This window comes from Equus asinus, chromosome 24 (genome assembly GCF_041296235.1).
Source record: "Equus asinus isolate D_3611 breed Donkey chromosome 24, EquAss-T2T_v2, whole genome shotgun sequence".
In the NCBI taxonomy this organism is placed as follows: Eukaryota; Metazoa; Chordata; class Mammalia; order Perissodactyla; family Equidae; genus Equus; species Equus asinus.
Genome location: NC_091813.1, coordinates 50,281,534 through 50,302,245, shown reverse-complemented (window position 1 = coordinate 50,302,245; position 20,712 = coordinate 50,281,534). Strand labels below are relative to the sequence as shown.

The window sequence follows — 20,712 nt, the reverse complement described above, 5'->3', positions numbered from 1 at the left end:
CCAAACTGGAATAGACTGCATGTCACCTTGCCCCTTGAAACATGAGAAACTCAGAGGTATGGTTAGGGGCAGGTCATTCCCTGACTTACTTATGGCTGCCTTCGGCAAAGTGTCAGAGGTTTCCCTTGTAACAACTGGATCCCCAGAACGCTAGGTTTGTAGAACCCTTCTCTATTAGTTTCTTATTCCTACTGTCACATATTGCCACAAACGGTACCATAAAATAATCTAAACTTATTATCTTATGGTTCTGTAGGTCAGAAGACTAAAATCTGTCTCAGTGGGTTAAAGTCAGGGTGTCAGCTGGGCTGGTTCCTTCTGGAGACTCTAGGATATACCGAATGTCACCTTCCTTTACTTCCAGAGGTGCCCTGTATTCTTGGTCATGGCCCTTTCCTCCATCTTTAAAGCCAGCAACATAGCATCATCACAGCTCCTTCGCTGACTCTGCTTCTGTGGTCACATCTCCTTTCTCACTCTGACACTCCTCCTTCCTTCTTACAAGGATCTTTCAGATTACACTGGGCCCACCTGATAATCCAGGATAATCACAAAATCCTTAACTTAATCACACCTGCGTAGTCTCTTTTGCCATGAACTGTAAGGTATTCACAGGTTCTGGGAATTTGGACATGGCTGGCTTTGAGAGGCCAGTATTCTCCCTACCACATCTTCCCTCCCGGGTATCCGTTCTGTGGATCCATGCTCAGATGGGCATTTACATTTTTCGTGCAAGGTGAGAACATCTCGGAGTAAAGACCAAATAGACATTAAGTCATAAAAGCACAGTTTAAACCGTGAGAGTCATTTAAGCCTCTACTTCGCAGATAAAACAGAACATGTTCTCTTAGCTCTTCTGTCTGCTTAGGAAGAAAGGGTCTTCCTGTCTGGGTCTGAGTGTACTCTTTGACTATAGGCCAAAGCGATTCTTTTGCGTGCAATGCAATGAACCCCAACTCAGTAGCTTCTTTGTCATCTGAACACAGCCATTCTCAGTCCTGGGGCTCCTCTCGGCAACCAGCTCCTGCATTTCTGGACACTTAGATATCAACATCTTCTCTGCTCTAAGCTGCTGCTCCTTTTAAAACTGTCAACACTTTGTGGCACACCAACTATATTAATTAACTGGTTTCTTCTTGTTTCTTAACCTAAAATTGTTTAAAATCTCCTAGTATAACCAAAGTGATCATTGCATTTCTATATTGCTGAGGATTTTACCAGTCTGAGGTTTGCTCACAGATTGAGATATGGTTTTTGGTGAGCGAGTTTCCAGGCATTCTCCCGGAATGTTGTAAGGCCTGCTATTGACAGAGCCTCTGCTCTATGCCCGGCAGTTTACGTGGCTGTTACAGGATAGAATTCTTGTAACCTCATTGCAAAGTGCTATCAGTAGACTTATTTTACAGATGAGTACACTGATGTTTAGAGAGATTAAAGTAAATTTGTTGAAGGTCACACACACCATGTCAGAAGTGGGTTTACTATGATTCCAAACCTCACAGTCTTTTCACTAAACCACAACTCTTCTGTTCTTCAGTCCATACAGAAGTTTGCCTCCTCCAAATTCCCATTTATTTCTGGGCTGTACTGCATTTGGCTCTTTGATCTCAGTTGTGCATGTTATCTTGAAGTTTGCTTTTCCTCCTGTGTTAGACTGTAGGCCTGTGACGGTCAAGAATCTGTCTTAGGCTTCTTTCATACAGACTGTTCTGGATACTGTGCTGGAAAGACTCTATGTACTCCACAGACACGTAGTGGTTATTAAAACCACAACGTCTGATAAAACTCCAAAGCTATATACTAAATAGGCATTTTCCTGTTCTGAGGTAGACTATGGAGATATTCCAATACACGTTAAAACTCGCAAGACAAGTTTATACCAGCTCACCCTTCCCTCCATTGAGCTCCACAGCCACATCATACAGAGTAAAACACATATTATTCAACCTTCACTTGGCTGTTGTGAGAAAGCAGACACAGAAAGGCATTGTAAAGCCTGAGGCACTCTGTAAGTGCTTGTGCTTATGAGAACAATTCATTGTTACTAAGGAAGTTTGGGAAAATTAATTATAACAAACACACACACAGAAGTGCAAAAGGACTACATTCAAGAGAAGAGAATTTTGGATCAGTTTATCCCTTTTCCCATGGGATTTAAGGCAAGGCATTTAATATTTCTTATTTCAGTTTTCATTTATAAAACAGATATTCCCTCTTTATTGGTCTCAGAGGAGGTGAAAATAAGTAAGAATACCTGAAATTATATATATATGTGCTTCCTAGTAGAAAAGTGCTATAAATTTCAAAATAGTATTGTTATTATTGAAGTGAAACCAAAAGCTGATATAATATCAGAAAAATATTAAACTTGATCTTATTTCTGGAAATCCTGTGATTAAATCTTCCCTAAATTCACAGTGAGTAGCTCAGGGAAGCTGGTGATAAGGTATAAAAGGATTGAACTGGACCCTGAGCCCCAGACTGCCATCAACTCTGTGAGAATGTCTGTGTCACAAATAGAGCCATCGCTAGCAGGGACCCTCCATGAAATCTTTACAACCTGCAAATTTATAGCTCTGTCAGTGAGGCCCAGGCTTATCCAGAAACACTGATTGAATATGGAAGGAAAATAATTGGCGCTGTTGTCAGTAGTTGGCAGAAAATTTGAACTTGGAGAACAACTCTTTCTTAGGGTGACTAGCAAAGGCTTGTAAACTGCTCGTATCTGCCGGTTGACTGCCAATTGGAAACTAGCATAAAATCTTGCACATAGATATAAAATGGTCCTTTCAGAGTTTGAATCCAGTAGGCTTTAAAAGCTGTCTGATTCTGCATCAGATTTTATAGTTCTTTTTGCAATTCTGGGCTTAGTATTTGAGAAAGCTAGTAAAAGAATACAAATATGTGCTCTTTCCTTACTGGTTTCTTACATGACTTACATTGTTGATATGCTTACACACATTGTAACATGTGACATTTTAACAGTTTTACTGAAAACAAATAAACAAGTAAACAAACATTCCTGGATTATCAGCTTGTCAAGAAGCATTTAAAAATCCTTTGGGTTCTGGTTATAATGAAGTTTTTTCTTTACACTTGAATTTTTTGGGGATTTTATCTTTGTTTCTATTCGGAGATAAGGTAAACTCCCAAGGGCCTGAGAAAATGAGTAACTGATTAAGAGAGATTTTTGAGACTTTTGTTTCTTTTTGCAATTTTCAATTTGCTTAAGTTTATTGGTGTTAGCCGGCTAGACCAATTGAGCTGTATGAAATTTTTTTGTTGTTGTTAGGGGAAAGTATCAGCTAGGGTTCCATCAAAAAGCAAAACCTCTATGAGTGACATGGAAAAAGGAATTCATCAGAGTTTAGATATTATGCAATTTCATGAGCTGGTGAAGGATTCTGTGGAAGGCTATTGTCTCTGCATCTGAATGGCCTGAAGTAGCCGTAGTTTTACAGGACTGGTGGCCTAGTGGAAAAGCTGATTATGAAGTGGGGGAGGGCGAGGACATGCTGGAAACCATGAGGAGAGTAAGGCAAAGTTTCCCCCACATCTATTTCTCACCAGCTTAAACCTCAGTGATGTAGTGATCAGCAGGAAAAGCTAGTGCCTTTCACTGGACGCTCAGGCCTTGGAGAAGTTGCTGAGATCTAGGGGGAGCAGGAGGAGCTGCCCAATGGTATTAACATGAGCCATCAGATCATGACAACATGAATGAGCTGCACTGGCACCTAGCACCATCCACGGATTTCAGAGCATAATAATGGCTACTGTTTCACTTCTGTCTTCGAAATCTCACAATTCTCCAGTGGTCATCTTAAAACTCAGAGCCACACAGGGAATGGATTCGTGTATTGAAAGCAGATGAAGGGTTTAGCATGATTGTGCTGGGACCCCAGTCAAAAAGAGAATAAGAGATTCAGAAAGTGATGAGGAGAGCCGAGACACTCAGCAGGTCAAGAACCAGGGAGGCTGACTGAAGATGGGAACGGTGGGCTGCCTGTGATGTGAGTGAAAATGAAGCTGTTGAGAACAGCTGGGCAGCAGCAGCTCTCATAATAACATTAGACCTGGTTGAAGCCAAGAAAAATAGCTTGTTTCACTGTAATATTTCATGCCCTGCCATGGCCAGGAACTTCTAGACAAAGGGTATCCCCATAAATGAGTCAACTGAACTTATCCCACTGGCTGGAACTTATGAACTGGAATTGCTTGTCATTCCTCTCTTACTATTTGAAGCTTAATGTCTTAAATTAAAAACAAAAACAAACGATATCAAATTCAACTAGCAAATCACTTCACATTCCCTGACTCAATTTCTAAATCTTTAAATAAAAGGGTTAGAATAGACGATTTTGAAGGTTTCACTGAACTATAAATCTCTTTGAAGGTAAGGGAAAATTTCTGAAAAAATATAAAAAAAGGTCAAATTAAAAAAAAATTAGCTCAATAAACATTTACCCTGCCTACCTATCACATTATAAAAATATTTAGAAATTGATAATACCCATCTGTAGCAAGCATACAATGGAACTTTTGAATATGCCAGTGAGAATGGTTCAATGCATATGGAAATGTGTTGAGTTATTAAGAACCTTAAAATGATCTTTCACTCTGTTCTAGAAGTTTATATTAAGGAAATAATTTTAAATATGGAAAAAAGTGTTATTCAGAAGTGTGTTTGGATATATAGTTTATATATTGAAAAGTTTGAAATAGACAAAATAGTTATTTCCGGTGAAAACTACGGTATGCCTAGTAAATAAAAAGCAATGTTTATGAAAATATTGTTTTATAATATTGCTCATGAAAAGCAGAAAATACTTGAGATATTAAATGAAAAAGGCAAGATGAAAAATTATTTATGCAACATGATTCCAACCACATAAAAAGTGAGACCAACCTATGCATGGAAAATAAAAAACCAGACAGAAGTAACTCAGAATATTCAGAGGGATTATGTTTGATAGGGGAAGCTACAGATTCTCCTTGCTCCTTTCTACTTTTCTGCATTTCCAGATTTTCTCTAATGAGATGATTGTTATAAAGGCAAACATTAAATGGTATTCAAAACAAAACAAAATTACAGCTCTTCTAAAAATTTTGAATGTCTGATCCCCAGTCAGAGACAAAGACCTTAGGTAGGAAAGGCCTTCATTCTCTGCCAGGGATTGCTAGTGATTCACCCCAGCTGACAGGTAGCAATTACACATTATTTCCTTTCTCAAATCCAGGTAAATACTCCTCCCTCCACCATACACAGTTCATTGCAAACTCAATACCTCCTGCATCATTGAGCAGTATAATTAATTAAGTGCAGAGGAGAGGTGGAAGATTGGAATGTGTGTTCCGTCTATGGATCTTCGAATAGAAATTTCTTTTTTTCAGAACACTGATCTGTTCATATAAAATGCACGTTACAGTCAAGTGGCTTTTGACTTGCAAATTCGAAGTCACAGGTCTAGAATCCCTTATTTTTGTTGCTGGCTAGATAAATGCTTCCAGGATCATAGACAAAGATGAAAACCCTGATATGCCCACATAGTCAGCCTTGCACATGTCAGAAGGGTGCCAAATGTTGCTATGCTTCTCCTGAATTAGGAGAACAGTGGAACCCATATTTTATTGAGTGCCCTGTTCTGTCTCTCCATTGGAATTCAAAATCTGATCAGCCACCGGGTCAAATATAAAGGGCTAGCAACTGGATTCTGATCCAAAATTGTGCTTTTATTCAAAAGCAAAAGCAGCTTTTATGCTTGGGGAGTTAAATTTGCTTTATTGTTTGGAATCAAACCTCTGCTCTGTGCCCCTGGGCTGGATAATTATTCTCTTAGAAAGAATTAGTCTTCTGATGACACATTAAGAGGTTCTTTTAGAAAACAATACATTTTTAACATTGGACTAAGTCCCAGGATATTTGAAATTAGTGTAAGTAATGGTTGGACAGCCCCCAAATGATGGCTGCAAATGACATCTAGAGTAGCAGGCTCAGTGGAGGCAAAGACTTAATGGGCACAGAGACAGACACCCTCTAGGATCAGAGCGCCATGCTGAAGGATTAAATGGCCAGCGTCTAAGAGGCTAGATGCTACCATTTGAGATTTATTGTCATTATTCTAGGATGATTTCCTCAAGACCAATGCTAGCATTTCTAACAGTGCTTTCAAGGAGGTTGGCTTACAACAAAATTTGACTCAGAACCAAACATTTTAGATATGCTGGCTAGAAACACATTCACCTCATATTATCCTGTGTGTGTGTATATGCATGAATGTGTGTATTTTTCCCTGAGGGGTAGATGCTGTGATGCTAAGCAAGTATTATTGCTGGATCTGTGAACCTGACTTCTGTATTAATGGAGTCCCAGATGGGCTGTGAGAATGCATGTCAAGGATGTAGATGAGAAAAGTCACAAACTGCTGTTACTATGAAGAGGTGTTTTACAAACACTGGGGAGTGTTGTACTATTATAGAAAGAATAATTTTTCTTTTCTCTTTTTTAAATTTTATTTTAGCATTTTGTATCAAGTGCCGTGGATTAACTTGGAGATAGCAATTGGTTACTGTGTAAAATTGTCACAAATATATTTTGCCAAAAATATAAAATCAAAATTGGCCCCCAAAGGATGTAAATAATAAGCAAAATCATTGGATATTGCCCTTTTATTCTTAGGTTTGTTAAAAAATGATCCTTTTCTGTTCCTCCAGATGGCATTTTTTTTTTCTTCCCATTGCTGTTTGTGAATATTCATTCCCCAAGTCTTTAACCATCATTCAGTTCTATTTCCTTCTCTATCTATCCTTTCAGCCACTGATGCTAACTTTCCATTATAAATGGGTAAATGGTCCTAACCTATTGCTCTAAAGCCTTGATGCTGTGGCCTAAGGGCAAAATGGAGAGGTGATGAATTTTCTGTCAGTCATAACCTTTGTCCATTTGCTTGTCTTCTTTAGAAGAATCTCTTTGCTCTAATATGCATGCAGTTCAAACCAATGCATAAATTTATGTTTATCAACTTTGAAGGGATCTGAAGAAACATGAGAGATTGTTGATTCTAGATTCTAGGTGAACCTCCCATACTAGTCTTGTTGTTTTTTGTTATGGTTCTCTATTCATATTTATCTTATGGGATGGGTTTGGTCCTGTGATAGAAGTTCAATAAATATCTTTTATGTCTAGCAAGAATTTAAATGATCTAGAGAAAGAGTCATATTTTCTACTTCTTCATGTCCTTGGTGCTATATTGGGTATACAGTGGATTTTAAGAGATGAGGGAAGAATCAGTGAATCAATGCTGCCTGACTACTAGATGCTAACTGGGAGGAGGGACATGGAAGGAAGATAGGATGACAATGACATCTGTGACCTAGTTTGAGTGACTTAAAGTCAAATACCTTTAGGTACAAAGTTGCATCTATCCATGCAGATTGGATGCAAAATTAAGGAGTCAGTGAGATCTTCATAAGATAAAACCTGATCATGTTATTTCCTTTGTATGAACCCCAGCGATATGCTCCCACTAATATCGGGAATATCTAAATTCTTTACTTGACTTATGAGGTCCTGCATAATCAGCTATATCCTTACCTATGCAATCCTATTTTGCCACCCTGATACCAAAGTGCTTAATCTCAAGTTTGTGTGCCCAATGTACAGTAAGCCAAACACTGAAACATTGGTGCTTTGAGATGGAGAAAGGTTTTATTCGAATTGGCCAAAATGAGAAGGTGGGAGCATGGGGTCATTCAAATCCGCCTTCACAAGAACAGAAAGCAGGGAGGTTTCCTAGAGCAAAGGGGCTTGGCAGGAGGAGCTTCAGGGAAACAAAGGGGTCACTCCCGATAAGCCCCTGGGCAATCTGATTTCTGGGCATCAACAGCTGCTGGGGGCTGGCCATCCTGTGATTGCAACCTCCCCCAAGGCATTCTCTTTCTTCTGAAAAACAAGCTCACGAATCTTTGTGACCCCTGAGTCACCCCTCAAGTTAAACAAGAAAGCAAAAATTTGAACAAGGTTGAAAGGCAATCACATTCTTATTGAATATCTACAGTAACCCTCAGGTACCCGTCTTCAACCCCATTCTTATGGAACCATTTTTAATTGCTCTAGTGTGGGTGGACTAAAAGCTATAGAAAAAAATGAAAGTTGATCGGTACAGTAGATTACTGACATACTCTTAGGTAGTTTCTATTTAGTTAAAGAAAAAAGAAAAAGGCGTATGTACCCAGTACATTTACCTAATGAAGGCGTGACTTCAGGATTCAGTTGCTAGAAGTAGAGAAGATCTCATTGCGCGTTGTAGGGGAGGAGGACATTTCCTCTCCCCAAATGGGGGTTCGTCTGACCGGAGAACGAATTAAATTCACATGAGACAGAATAGCAAGAGAAAATTAAGCAAAGCTTTATGAGGAACCACGGCCCGGGGCCTTTCTTCCCGAAGGAAGAAAGGGCACCGAACAAGTGGGGTACACATAGTGGTTATATACCCCCAAACAGGGTGTTTCACATGTGATTGAAATGTCCCTCCCACAATAGTCGCAAGATTGCCCTGTCAGCACAGTGCTTGATGGACACAGCAGGTAGTGGTCTGCTGTCTCAGAGGGCGTAGCCGGAGGCAAGTCTATTGTCTGGAGCTGGGCGGTCACAGGTGAGCGCAGCAATCAGTTCCTAGCCTAAAGAAAGATGCTTAATCCTTAAAGAAATGCCAAAGTTGGGAGGGGGAGGAAAGTCAGTTACAGGAGGTTACCAGACTAGCACAATAAAATGCAGATTTAAGTCCTTGCCTTTGGTATTGATTAAGAGTTTCTAGAGAGAAGGTCATCTCCTTCTTCCTGGTACAGAGAGGGAGGCACCTTTACAGATAGAGATTTACCTTACAAACGTAAATGTGTCCTAACAAAGGGCAAGTTCCATTCCTCAGAGCCTCCTTCCCTGTCCCAGTTTATCAAAAGCAATCAGCCTCAAATAATCCTGATGCCAAAGAGACATATCTTGGGGTGGCCAATTTCGGGTCCCCACAGCGTTTAAACACACTTGCATTTTTAGCTATAAGAACAACTCTCTCTGCCATCCAGGGTCATAAAATGACATCATCCTACCCCATCCTACAGACAGCGAGGTTGCCAAATTCTAACCGAGATAGTGGATAAATTTCTTCTAACCATGATCTTTGTGACTGATGCTGCTTAAAATTTCCAGGGTGGTTAGAGCCAACTGAGACCTGTGGAGGGGATTGGAATTGGGGAAGAGAAGTTTGGGAAGAGTTTCAAAATGGACTGTAACTCAGGTCTGACCTGAATAGATCTGAGAAATCTCTGGAGAGACTACAGAGAACACCTAGAATGGGTTAGGTTAATTTGCCTGCACTGCAAAAAGTAGGTTCAGAGTCAAATTAAAATTCCATTCTAAAAAAAATATGAATACTTTTCCCACCCTAAGTAGTAACTAAAACTTTCTAACCACATAAATACTTACTGCTACATAATACATAACTACTTTTTTACTTAAAACTCTCTAATAGTCGTAATAATAATAGCTAATATTACCAAGTGCTTACTATGTGCCAGGGACTATTCCACATACTTTGTATGTATTAACACAATTAATGTTCACCATAACCCTATGACGTAGTTACTATTCCACCTTTACAGCCAAAGACACTGAAGCTTAGAGGGGTCAAGTAACTTGTCCAAGCACACAGCCAAGAAGTGGCGTGGCTGGGATTCCAACCCAGGGAGTCTGGCCAAAGGCTTTATCCTTAGGATGCTAAACCACCCCTAATGTGCCAAAATTGTCATCCATTATAAAAACATCAATGTTCTTTCATCCCTTTATATTGATTTACTCATAATTAAAGCATTTAGAATGATAGTAAATTCAAAGAAAATCTAATCCAGTTCTTTTTTTACAGATGAGGAAACTGAAGCCTTGAGAATGCAAAGGTGTTTATCTTATGTAACTCTGAAGACGGTGAATTCTTTGAAGTTTGAATTCATTGAAGGCCTAACCCTGGTCAAAGTGAGCTAGAGCACACTGCTTTAAGCTCTTGCTTTTTCACCCTATCCAAGCATGTATATACTGACTTGTTTTTCTGGGGCTGGAAAAAAATCTCAAAGTCCTGATTCTTGTGGTTCTTTATTTTGTTTTATGTATGTAGGTATATGTATGTATACACATATATATATACACATATGAAATATTTATACATACATTAAAAAGATATATACATATACATTAAAAAATAGAGATTTTTTCTTAGGGCATATTTTTCAAAGGTAGAAGAATGCCTTGGCAGTTCCCTACCTCTCCACCCGGCCCTCTCTCCAGAAGCAGGTAGAGAACATTTCTGCTGAAATCAGGCTTCCGAGTGTCTATGCTGGCCTCTCAGAGACTATATCTCAGCAGCCTCTGGCCTGTCTACTCACCTTTGTTTCTTTGGAGTTGGATGGAATCAAAAAGCTGAAATACACAGTTTTTCCTTCTATTTCAGTCATTTGCTTCTTAGCATATTTCTATTCAAACACATAAGATCAATACATACATATGGGTTTATCTGCTTTCACATCTTTCTTTCCTATGTTAGAAGATAAAATGAACTTGTTCATTTTTTTTATTCTCACACAAGAAAATCTATATTAAATCCTTATGTTGTAGGGCAGACTTTTATTATTTCTTTCTCTATCCTATTGCAAGAACGTATACCTGTTATATGATATCCTTATGTAATACTGGGTCCTCACTTTCCACCATATCCGGGTTAGTTTCTGTGGTATATTATTATTTGCAATCCCTTGAAAACAACATAACTTCTTCATCTCTCTTTCCTACTATCAGACTAGTTTAGTTGAACTCTGACCCTGGTTAAGCCCAACTATCTGTTTAATCTGAGTCTAGGAGAAAAAACTTTCGTTTCTACCGATTGGTCTCCATCAAAATCAAGAACACAAATCTCAAAGAGCACTGAACATTCACCTGCATTTATGGTTTGCTTGCCAACATGCTTTGGCTCTTCTCTGCTTCACAAAGACCACATTACATCTCCCTTAAAAGATCCTATACCCCCACCATGCCTCATTCTCAGTTTTCAACCTCACCTCTGCAGACTTGAACTTCCCCATCTTCTTACCACCAGATCTTTCAGCCAGTCTTCATCTGAAGCTACAACTTCTGCCTTTTCTCCTATTGCAGTGCTCCCACGAAAGGCCAATCCTTCCATTTGTGTTCTGCATCCCATTCTATGGCATCTTCTCAAGGACTTTGCTCCTCTAATTACCCTCTAGTTCTTTAGCATCATCAATTATTAGATCATTCCTCTCAGCTTATGTAGTAGTTAGCATCTCTGTAGGAAGCAGATGACACATTTCCATTGGCTAATTTGAGCAAATACTAATAAAGAGAATATTTACACAGCTATGGATAGGGTGTAGTAGGGACACCATGAAAGGTAGTGCAGTGCCAGCGAAGCGAGGCTCCCTCAACTCCCCATGTTTACTTTTTTTAGTCTCTAGGCCTGAAGGGTGAGGGGAGTGAGTCATTTCCTCCTGGGTGGAGAAAGCTGCCTGAAAGCAGTCCTGCCCCTGTTTAAGGGATGGGGCACAGCCAACTCTCTGTGACCTCATAGGGAGGGATGGGGGTGGAGTAATAAAAATCCTCCTTCTTCTGTCTCCTTCCCTCTTGGATCTCCTGCCCATGTTCCCCACTGGCAGAACTCGAAGGAAGACAGAGTTCAAGAGACCACTTTGAGTAGATGGAGGAAGTAGAAAGTGAATCTGGAGGACCAGACGGTGTCACAGCAAAAATTGTACTGGACAAAGTTAACCAGGTGAGGAAGAATTTATTCAAGACTATTGCAACAAGGGAGCAAGGCTGAAACTCAGCTCCACCAAAACAAAGAGTGGTGGGGTTTTCAAGGGCTGGGTGAGCGGGTGGAATGATATTGGAGGATATGAGGGGGAGGTCATAGGCCATCAGTGTTTGCTAATAAACTGTGCATATCTTTATGACAGGAGGTAGTTTTGAAACTTGAAACAAGGTGCCCCACTGACGTTAGGCTATTACTTTCTCACAGAAACTAGGCGATAGGGATGCTCTCTATCTTCCTGGATTGCATTTCAAAGAGATGGCTCCCAGGTCCTTGAGACAGACATTTCTGTGCTGTGAACCTGACAAGAAGCCTTTAAAAAGATTTACAGCTCAAAGGGTCAGAGAAAGAATTTATAATTACAAATTTTCTAAAGTAACTGCTCTGAGAAAAGTGAGGTCAGAGACCTATCAGGAAGGAGCCTATCCAAAGTTTAATCAAGCTGATGGGAATTTAAGGCATCTTGGTCACCAGGTAACATCAGCATGATGTATATTAAAACAAACAAAACAAGGTAAGAACACTTCTCCTGCTGCTACTGCCCCATTTCTCCACTTGTCTTCAAAGCAAAACTTCTTGGAAGAGTTGTTTATAGTCATTGTCTCTGATCAATCACCTCTTGTTCACTCTTCAGTCCATTTTAACCATTGCTTCATCTCTGATAATCTCCTGTGTTTGATCAACATGTTGCCAAATCCAGTGGCCAATTTCTCTCTTTGTATCTTACATGACCTCAGCAGCATTCAAGAGAGTTAACCACTTCCTTCTTCTCGAAACTTTCTTACCCTGGCTTCTGTTTTTTCATCCACTTCACTGGATGTTCCTTCTCCAACTCTTTTGTAAGCTCCTGCTCCCTGATGTCTAAGGTTGGAGATCCCCAGGGCTTTGTCTTAGGTCCTTTCTTTATTTTCTTTTGGACTACATGTTCTCTCTAGGTATTATCACTCTGCTCCATTGCTTTATATACTATCCCTATGCAGGTGACTTCCTTGCCAATACCCTAGTCTTGACATTTTTCTGCAACTCCAGAATCAGTATCCAACTCCCTGCTTCTCAGAGGATGTCTAAAAGGCACCACAAGGTTAACTTGTTCCAAAACAGAAATCTGTTTTCCTTAACCCAAACTTGTTTCTCCCCCATTTTTCCATCTCTCGTTGCTCAAGTCAAAAATCTATGAAGAGTCTGGACTTTCTCTTTTTCCCTCACTTCTCACATCCAAATCATTAGCAAGTAAAATTGATTCTATCTGCAACAAATAAGAATTTTTCATTTAATTTTAAAACTAACCTGATTAGGACCAGTCAGTCTTGCTCAGTTCATTTGAAAGGGGAAAGATTTATAAAGAAAGCAAAAAGTCATAATAAATAGACATATAAATAGATTTATATCTTTACCCACACAGAAATAAAGATTTATTTTCTCCAATTTTATATTCTTTACTAAGTTTCTGATTTGATTTGGCCTCATGATGGAGGCTTAGAGATATTTTTATCATACGAAAGGCAATACATGCTATTTTAAGAAAACTGCTACTAACATCTGAAAGATCCCCATTTTTCAGTATTCTATTTTGGTAAAAATAGAACAGTAATTGAACATGAATAATTCAAAGAAATAATGTTATCCTTTGCTAAATGGAGACCCTTTCTTCCTTCCTTTGATTAAGCGTGAGAACAAGTCAGTTGGATTTGGGGGAACTTTTAATTATTATCCGCATATTTGGAACTAAATACGGACCCATTTATATGTCACAGCACCTAAATTCACAGCTCCATTTTTTTTATTACGAATAATGGTGTCATCTATGAAATTAATGAGTTTTATTCAGTATACCCAAAAAACCCATGTAAAATTCCATTTCTAATTAAGTTTGATAAGCTTTTTATTTTTATAATTTCACAGTACAGATGAGAAAACAGACCCAGAGAAACAAATAACTTGACCTAGTAACATAGGAAGCTAGAAAGAGAGTGAAGCTCAGAACTCATCACTCGATATATTGCTCAGCCATCGATTGACCACGTTCCCTGAAGCTCATGTTGCCTGGCATACTAAATTCAAAGAATGTGCAGGCTGTGTGCATTCCAAATGGGAATCTGTTAAGCTTTCTATTCTATTAAACACTATTTCAACTTGCCATTCATTGTTCTGTTTCCTGACTCAGGTGCTATGGTTTTGACTGACTTCAGATACTAATGAAGCATAATATTATCAAAATCCAACGTGTGTAGTTTTCTTGATTAATTGTACAAAGATCAAGTTATTAAAAATAAAAATAAAGGTAATTTTTATTTTGCTTTATATATCAAGAAATAAACTTCTACTTTAAAGGTAGAAAATTAACAGGATAAATGATTTTATATTTTCTGCCTTTTTATTTTCTAGTTTTAGTGCAAATAGTAAAAGATACTGAATTTTACAACCAATAATGCCTAATTACTATCTAACTAAAGCAAATAGAATAGAGAGCATGCAAAGGTGATTTCTCTTTGTAAATCAGTGACTCTAGGGACATACACTTAGGAGAAGCATTGAACTATAACAAATATGGCATTACCATCTAGATACATAATAATTTAAGTACAAGTTTCAGCCTGTTAATACTCAAAACAATATTTCAGGCAATACAGACATTACCTTATTTAAAAGTGGTCATTTACCATGATCTTATCATTTATAATCTGAGCTATTAGTAAAAAATATTTTAATAGAATAAATTGTGGCCATCAGACCGTCAACGGTTTTCTAGAAGTCACTCTACACTGCTCTCTTCCTCCTTTCCACTACCCTTCCTTCCTGCTCTTGTCTTCATTTTCAGCAGCTGTGTTATTTACTCGGTTATTATGTTTATATCAAAAGTTCAGGGATCTCGATTGGGCATTAGAAAGTAAATCGCAGCTGAGGTCCAGAAGGGCTACCTACAAAGTGCAAGGTACCATTTTAACTTTTCCACATAATAGGTTATTTTGTCATTGGCGTTACCATGCTCCCAAAGCCTTAACAACTGAGCTAAACTAACTCCATTTGTTTTAGCCAACCTTTGATTATTGAACTTTGGAACAATTTTGCCTTTGTTTCCCTCTAATGCTTTAGAAAATGAAGTTATTTAAGTACAGTTCTGGGATTCTTATTGTCTCTAAAGGTCATCTAGTCTGGCCAGAAAGGTTTCTAGGTGATGAGAAATTGATTTACCAAGAAAACAGGGAGCCTCATTTTTAACTCTTCCTAATGGCCTTCACGAGGGAATTAGAACACCCTCCTCAGAAAGGTTGACATGCTCTGGCATAGATGGGGGTCGAGCTGCACTATAAACATGTTAGTGTCTTGACTGTGAATTGCTTGCCACCTAGATGAATGCTCGTCACACTCTCCGGGAGACACTTGTCACAGCCTCGCAAAGACCTGCTTATCATTCATGTGGTCACTTCCATTACCTCTGCTCAGACTGTGCTGACCTGCTATTAGTGACTCTAATTTAATTTCCCTCGCTAGTGTCATGGGTTATTTCTTCCATTACTTGAGAGATTTAATTTACAGGGTAAACTCCATCACATGAGAGAAGGAATTTTTCATGACAGTAGGAACAAGTACCTTTTGAAGATTAAGATGATGCTGGCTATTTATCTTGGTCATCTCAGTAGCTGACAGTTGAAACTTCATTGAATGGTAATATATTCCTGTATTGATGGTGCCTCTGACAGGAATTAGGCAGTGTATGTTTTACTGATTTTATGGCATCCCTCTTTTGGTGCTATTCATTCAGAGAATCGTAAGTAACAGGTACAGCATGACTTATGAAAGTAGAGAAAAAAATAAAAGGATGTTATTTCCATTTTGTTTCCCTATGGACTTCAGAATCTGACTTTCCTTGATTTTGTTATATTACACTATTTCAAAAGAACAATAGTGGAAAAAAGTCTCAATTGCTTAAGATCAGATTAAAGGCTTAAAAGATGTTATTTTCCCTGTTGTTAGATTTGGTTTGAAGAAACCCTGATAAAGGGATCCCTTTAGAGTACAAATAATGGAGGCAGAACTGAAGGCACAGCATTAGAGACTACGAAAAAGTTAAAATGTATTCATTATTTTGTTATTCTATTTTTGCCAGAATGTTTAAATGTTTTCACTCACTTTTTTCCTTATTCTTTAATCTCAAGACCTTGCTTAAACAATTTATTCTTTTCTCCAGATTCTTGGCTTATAAACACTCAGTGGTCCTTGCAGATGATTACTGCTTTCCTTGATCTGAGTTCTGCCCCGAAATGACTGATGCCTTGTGAACTTTAATAAAGAAAAAAAATCAAACAGACCGGGAGCTTCATGTCTCTGTTGGCCTCATTGTTGAGAGAGAAGGATGAATGCCTGTTCCTCTCATTTTTCCCATTCTGGTTGTTGGCTTTCTTGCTGTTCAGGACCCAAAGTTGAGCTCACGCTCTACTCTTTTCTTTCTTTCACATCATAGATCTAATCCTTCAGTAAATACTCTACTTTCAAAATTGACCACTCCTCCCAAACCAAGATTGCTCCGAGGGCAGAGGAAAGCCTCTGTCATGTACTCTCAGAAAGCAGGATGCTGGTCACCACTGGATAATGAGAGTGAGTGGAGAAGGGAGATGGAAGGAGGAGGCAGGGAGCTAAAGTTTATTTCAAAATTTCAGTCCTAAGAAACGGGGGAAGAATTTTCTTCACATCCCTCCTTTTTCAATCTCTATCTCAACTCTTTTACTGTCCTCCTCTAGGGGATGAGTAACGCTCAATTTAAATCAGTCATGATAATTCCATTCCCCTTTGCCAGTAATTGGCCTGGAGCGGTCATGTGATCTCATTCTGACCAATGAAATGCTCAGAAACTCTGTTGAGGGGATTTCATTCCAAAATTATAAGGAGAAAGCCTTCCCCGGAGCCTTCCTTCTTGCTTTGAATACTAAAGTGAAATTTGAAGTCAGGGAAGCCATATGGTGTCAGGAGGGGAAGCATGGGTTGACAAGGCAATATGAGAAAGACACGAGCAGCCTGGGTTCTTGGTGACTTTGCTGAGTGACTGAGCCAATCCTTCAACTACCTACTTCTGGAATTCCAGTTAAATAAATAGTAAAAGGCTTGATTAGTTAAGTTTAATTACTATCTGCCACAATAATCATTTTGAAGGGATGAACTTCTGTGTAATTTTGCCCTGGGCTTCCTATCATTATTGTCCGCCCAATGTTGAATGATTCCATTCCTTTTACTTGGAATCCTGGTGTACTCAACTTACCTAAACCATGGCTAGAGAGTCCATTGTTGGTTACTATGTCTTGTCGCCTAGGTGAACTTAGACTAGATTTTCTAGACTTACTGCTTTTAACTTTCCTTGGGTCAAAGACTACAATGTTGTTTAGCATGTTTCAAGGCCAGGTCTTCAACTGTGTTCTTTCTCTCATTAGCCAGCATGTACTCTTATGAGGTACCTGAATGTCCTAAGTCGTTCTTAGATTTATGGTGCTATATATAGATATATATATATATATTTTTTTTCTTTTTTGAGGAAGATTAACCCTGAGCTAACGTCTGCTGCCAATCCTCCTCTTTTTGCTGAGGAAGACTGGCCCTGAACTAACATCAGCACCCATCTTCCTCTGCTTTATATGTGGGACACCTATCACAGCATGGCTTGATAAGGAGTGCCACGTCTGCACCCGGGATCCAAACCGGCGAACCCCAGGCCGCCAAAGCAGAATGTGTAAACTTAACTGCTGTGCCACTGGGCTGGCCCCGATTTATTGCTATATTTTATTTCTTCTACATGAGATAATGTATGTGAATACATTCTGTCATCATCAAGAACTAAACACATGTGTGGTACTATTATTGTTCTTATTATTAGCATTTTTATTATTGCTGTTTATTATTATTCTCTTCCTTCTTCACATACTTGATGTCCTCTTACTCTCAAGACCAGAATTCTAACTAGTATTTTAGTACCATGGTCAATGTATGGGAGTCTCAATGAGACTTTTGTAAGATTTTGGAAAAAAGGAAAACACAACTGCCTTCTGAGAGTTTAATTGGAAAATTAATGCAGGATAGACCAGAACATATAAGTATAAAGAAACCCCAAGGCTATAAAACTTGATTGTAACCTGAATGAATGTATCAACATATATAAAGAAAAAGGATATCAATTGAAGGGGGGGGACTTGGTCTGCCCAGGCAGCGTAAATGAGACTTTCAGAGTCAAACGTTGGCAGTGCTCTTCAACACCATCCAGGGAAGAGAAAATTAACTCATAGACCTTGAATATTCTGGCTCTTGAAGCTTTTTGGATTCTGTAATTTCCATTCCTTCAGGGATTTCCCAACTCTTAAAACAGGATTTTCAAGTTACTTTGACAAAGCCAGTTTCTTCCTCAGGAGACGTTCTGAATGAGTTTTATGATTATATAGAATTCTTTTTTGTTGTTGTTGCCAAGGAAGATTCACCCTGAGCTAACGCCAGTGCCAATCTTCCTGTATTTTCTAGTATATGTGCTGCCACACAGTATGGTCTCTAACAGTGGTGTAGGCCCACGCCTGGGAACGGACCCCGGGCTGCTGAAGCAGAGTGTGTTGAACTTAACCACTAGGCAGCTGGGGCTGCCCTCAGACTTCTTTCTGTTGGTTGAATTGTTTCTTGAAGTGTGAGTCCTCACCAACTCCCAGAAGAAAATACTTTTATTCCTTTTACCTGGGAAGAAAGAGAGTTGATCTTTGGGATGACGGAGTGGACTATCCCTTGACAGAACTTGATTTGACTCTGACGATTGGACGTGTAGTGTCATTGACTTTCAAACTATTGTGACATTTGAGAAATTGCTGAGTTTCTGAATGGCAGCAATTATAGATAATCTTAATAAATCTATCATTTAGTTATATACCTAAAACTATAGTTTGTAGAGACAATATGTTTAGCATTGTTGCAACATCAAACTTTTGCTACTTCTCTTCTATTAATGTGTGTACAATATATGATTTTAAATGAATAATTTATTGTGGGTTTGCTTGATTAATTCTTCTGTTTACTCTTTTGTCCTTGGAAACCTAGAGGAGTAAAATATTACATCTGCTCTTGTGCCTGTCCATGAATGAGTGGATCTAAATGCCTAGTTGGGCAGTGATTAATCAGATCTGGCCTGCCCTGGAACAGCTGTGTCCAGGACATCTCCCCTTGGAGTTGGTCAGAAGCATCATTTACCTTTAGGGATGGCATATGTCTCAATTTATTTTACAATTTACCGCAGTGATTTTTTAAGCTTTCAAACGCAGGTGACATTTTGGTAAAGTATTAAGAGAACCAGACTTGTGGTCAAAGATCAAGGTTCTAGGTCAGTCTCACCTCACTGATTAACAGTCTGACCTTTGGAAATCATTTGTTAGTCCTACATTATCTTCCAGGGCACAATTTAATACCTCTTCCTTAATTACCTTGCCATATTGTTAGAAACAATAAAGAAAACTATATATATACACTACATAAAATTTTATATATATATACACACGCATATACATAGAAAGAGAGAACTTTGAAATAGTTAAATGGTTTTATGTTTCTAATAAATAGAATTTATTATTATTATAAGTGCTGGCTACAATTTTACAGCATATGCTCATGAACAAAATTATAAAGTGTTTTGTTTTCCTACGCATGAACTTAACGCTGCTGGGAGTTCTCACTGCCTTTGACGGAAGAACACTTGATCTATGATCACCTGAGGAAATGCCAACCTTTCAAAATTTGTCCCGGTAATTTCAAACCTAACTCAAACAGTTAAAATTTCTCTCTCCTTTTCCTCCTCTGCAAGAGTAGCTCTGGACCCCAGGCTTTCCGCCATGCAAGGATGTGTCGGTGGGTGAGGAGGGGGCATCTGGTCTGTGGGTACCCTGGTCACACACCGGGAGATTCAGTCATCTGCTCTTGTTCTTTTCTTCCTAGTGGTTTGCACACCGATCCTGCACCCACACTTGGTGCTTATACTGACAGTCCACATCAGGTGCCACTGCAACGTCCCCTTGTCCCAGCTGTGAGACTCTGGCTTTTGCCAGCTTCTCAGTGTCACTTCCCTGCCATTCTTGTCATGTGGGAGGGGCAGGACGGCTCCCCAGGCAGCCCTCTCTTAGTTCCTCTGCATGAGTGGTAGGGGGATGCTGAGGAGATTGCCACCCCGTGAGAGATCAGGATGGCAAGGAGTAATTTGGTTTTCTGTAGTCTGGATTCCTCAAACTCACCTGAGGGGTCAGTTTCTCGCTCCTTTTCCTGCGGGCCCTGGCAGGGTGCAGGCCTGTCCCTTCTCCCATGGTCGAACTTCATTTTTTCTCTTCTGCCATTAGTATATATCTAATGGGGTAGGAAACGGGGGAGAGGAGCAGCTGTTGATTGTGCTAGACCCTATTCCATTCAATTCCTGCCTATCTCAAGCCTGGACTGAGGCATTTTGAATTTAATGGTCAAGAATTTATGATCCTCCCCTGAGATTTCTCTACCAGTGCTGGGTGAGCAGGCAGTTGCTAAAAGTGAAGAAACTCAATGAACAAGGTGAGCAGGGGGACAAAACATTAATTATAATCTGTCATACGAATTCACGTTTGTCCAATTTCTTTCTGACAGGAAGCCTCATAGTGTCACTCAGAATGATGATTTCTTGGGAAGATGGAAACTTGAAATGTGAAAGTTGGGCACTGGGCTCTCCAAAATACTTAAAAAATATTCTTTGCAGTATAAATTATAAATATACCATATGTTACAGTAATTTCATTCTATTTCACTAAATTTTAATGAACTTTATTTTTCTTGTATCCTTATTAAACTGTTTGTTGGATGACGGCTACCTTTTGAG

General features: G+C 39.1%; 1 long non-coding RNA gene across 1 annotated transcript in view; it reads left to right on the top strand.

The window, feature by feature from the left end:
• Positions 1–11,695: 11,695 nt before the first annotated feature.
• LOC123280462 (uncharacterized) overlaps positions 11,696–20,712 on the top strand; it is a 119,269-nt gene continuing 110,252 nt past the window's right edge. The window contains exon 1 of the long non-coding RNA XR_011497846.1: positions 11,696–11,825. This is a non-coding gene — a long non-coding RNA (uncharacterized lncRNA). The remainder of the gene's footprint in view (positions 11,826–20,712) is intronic.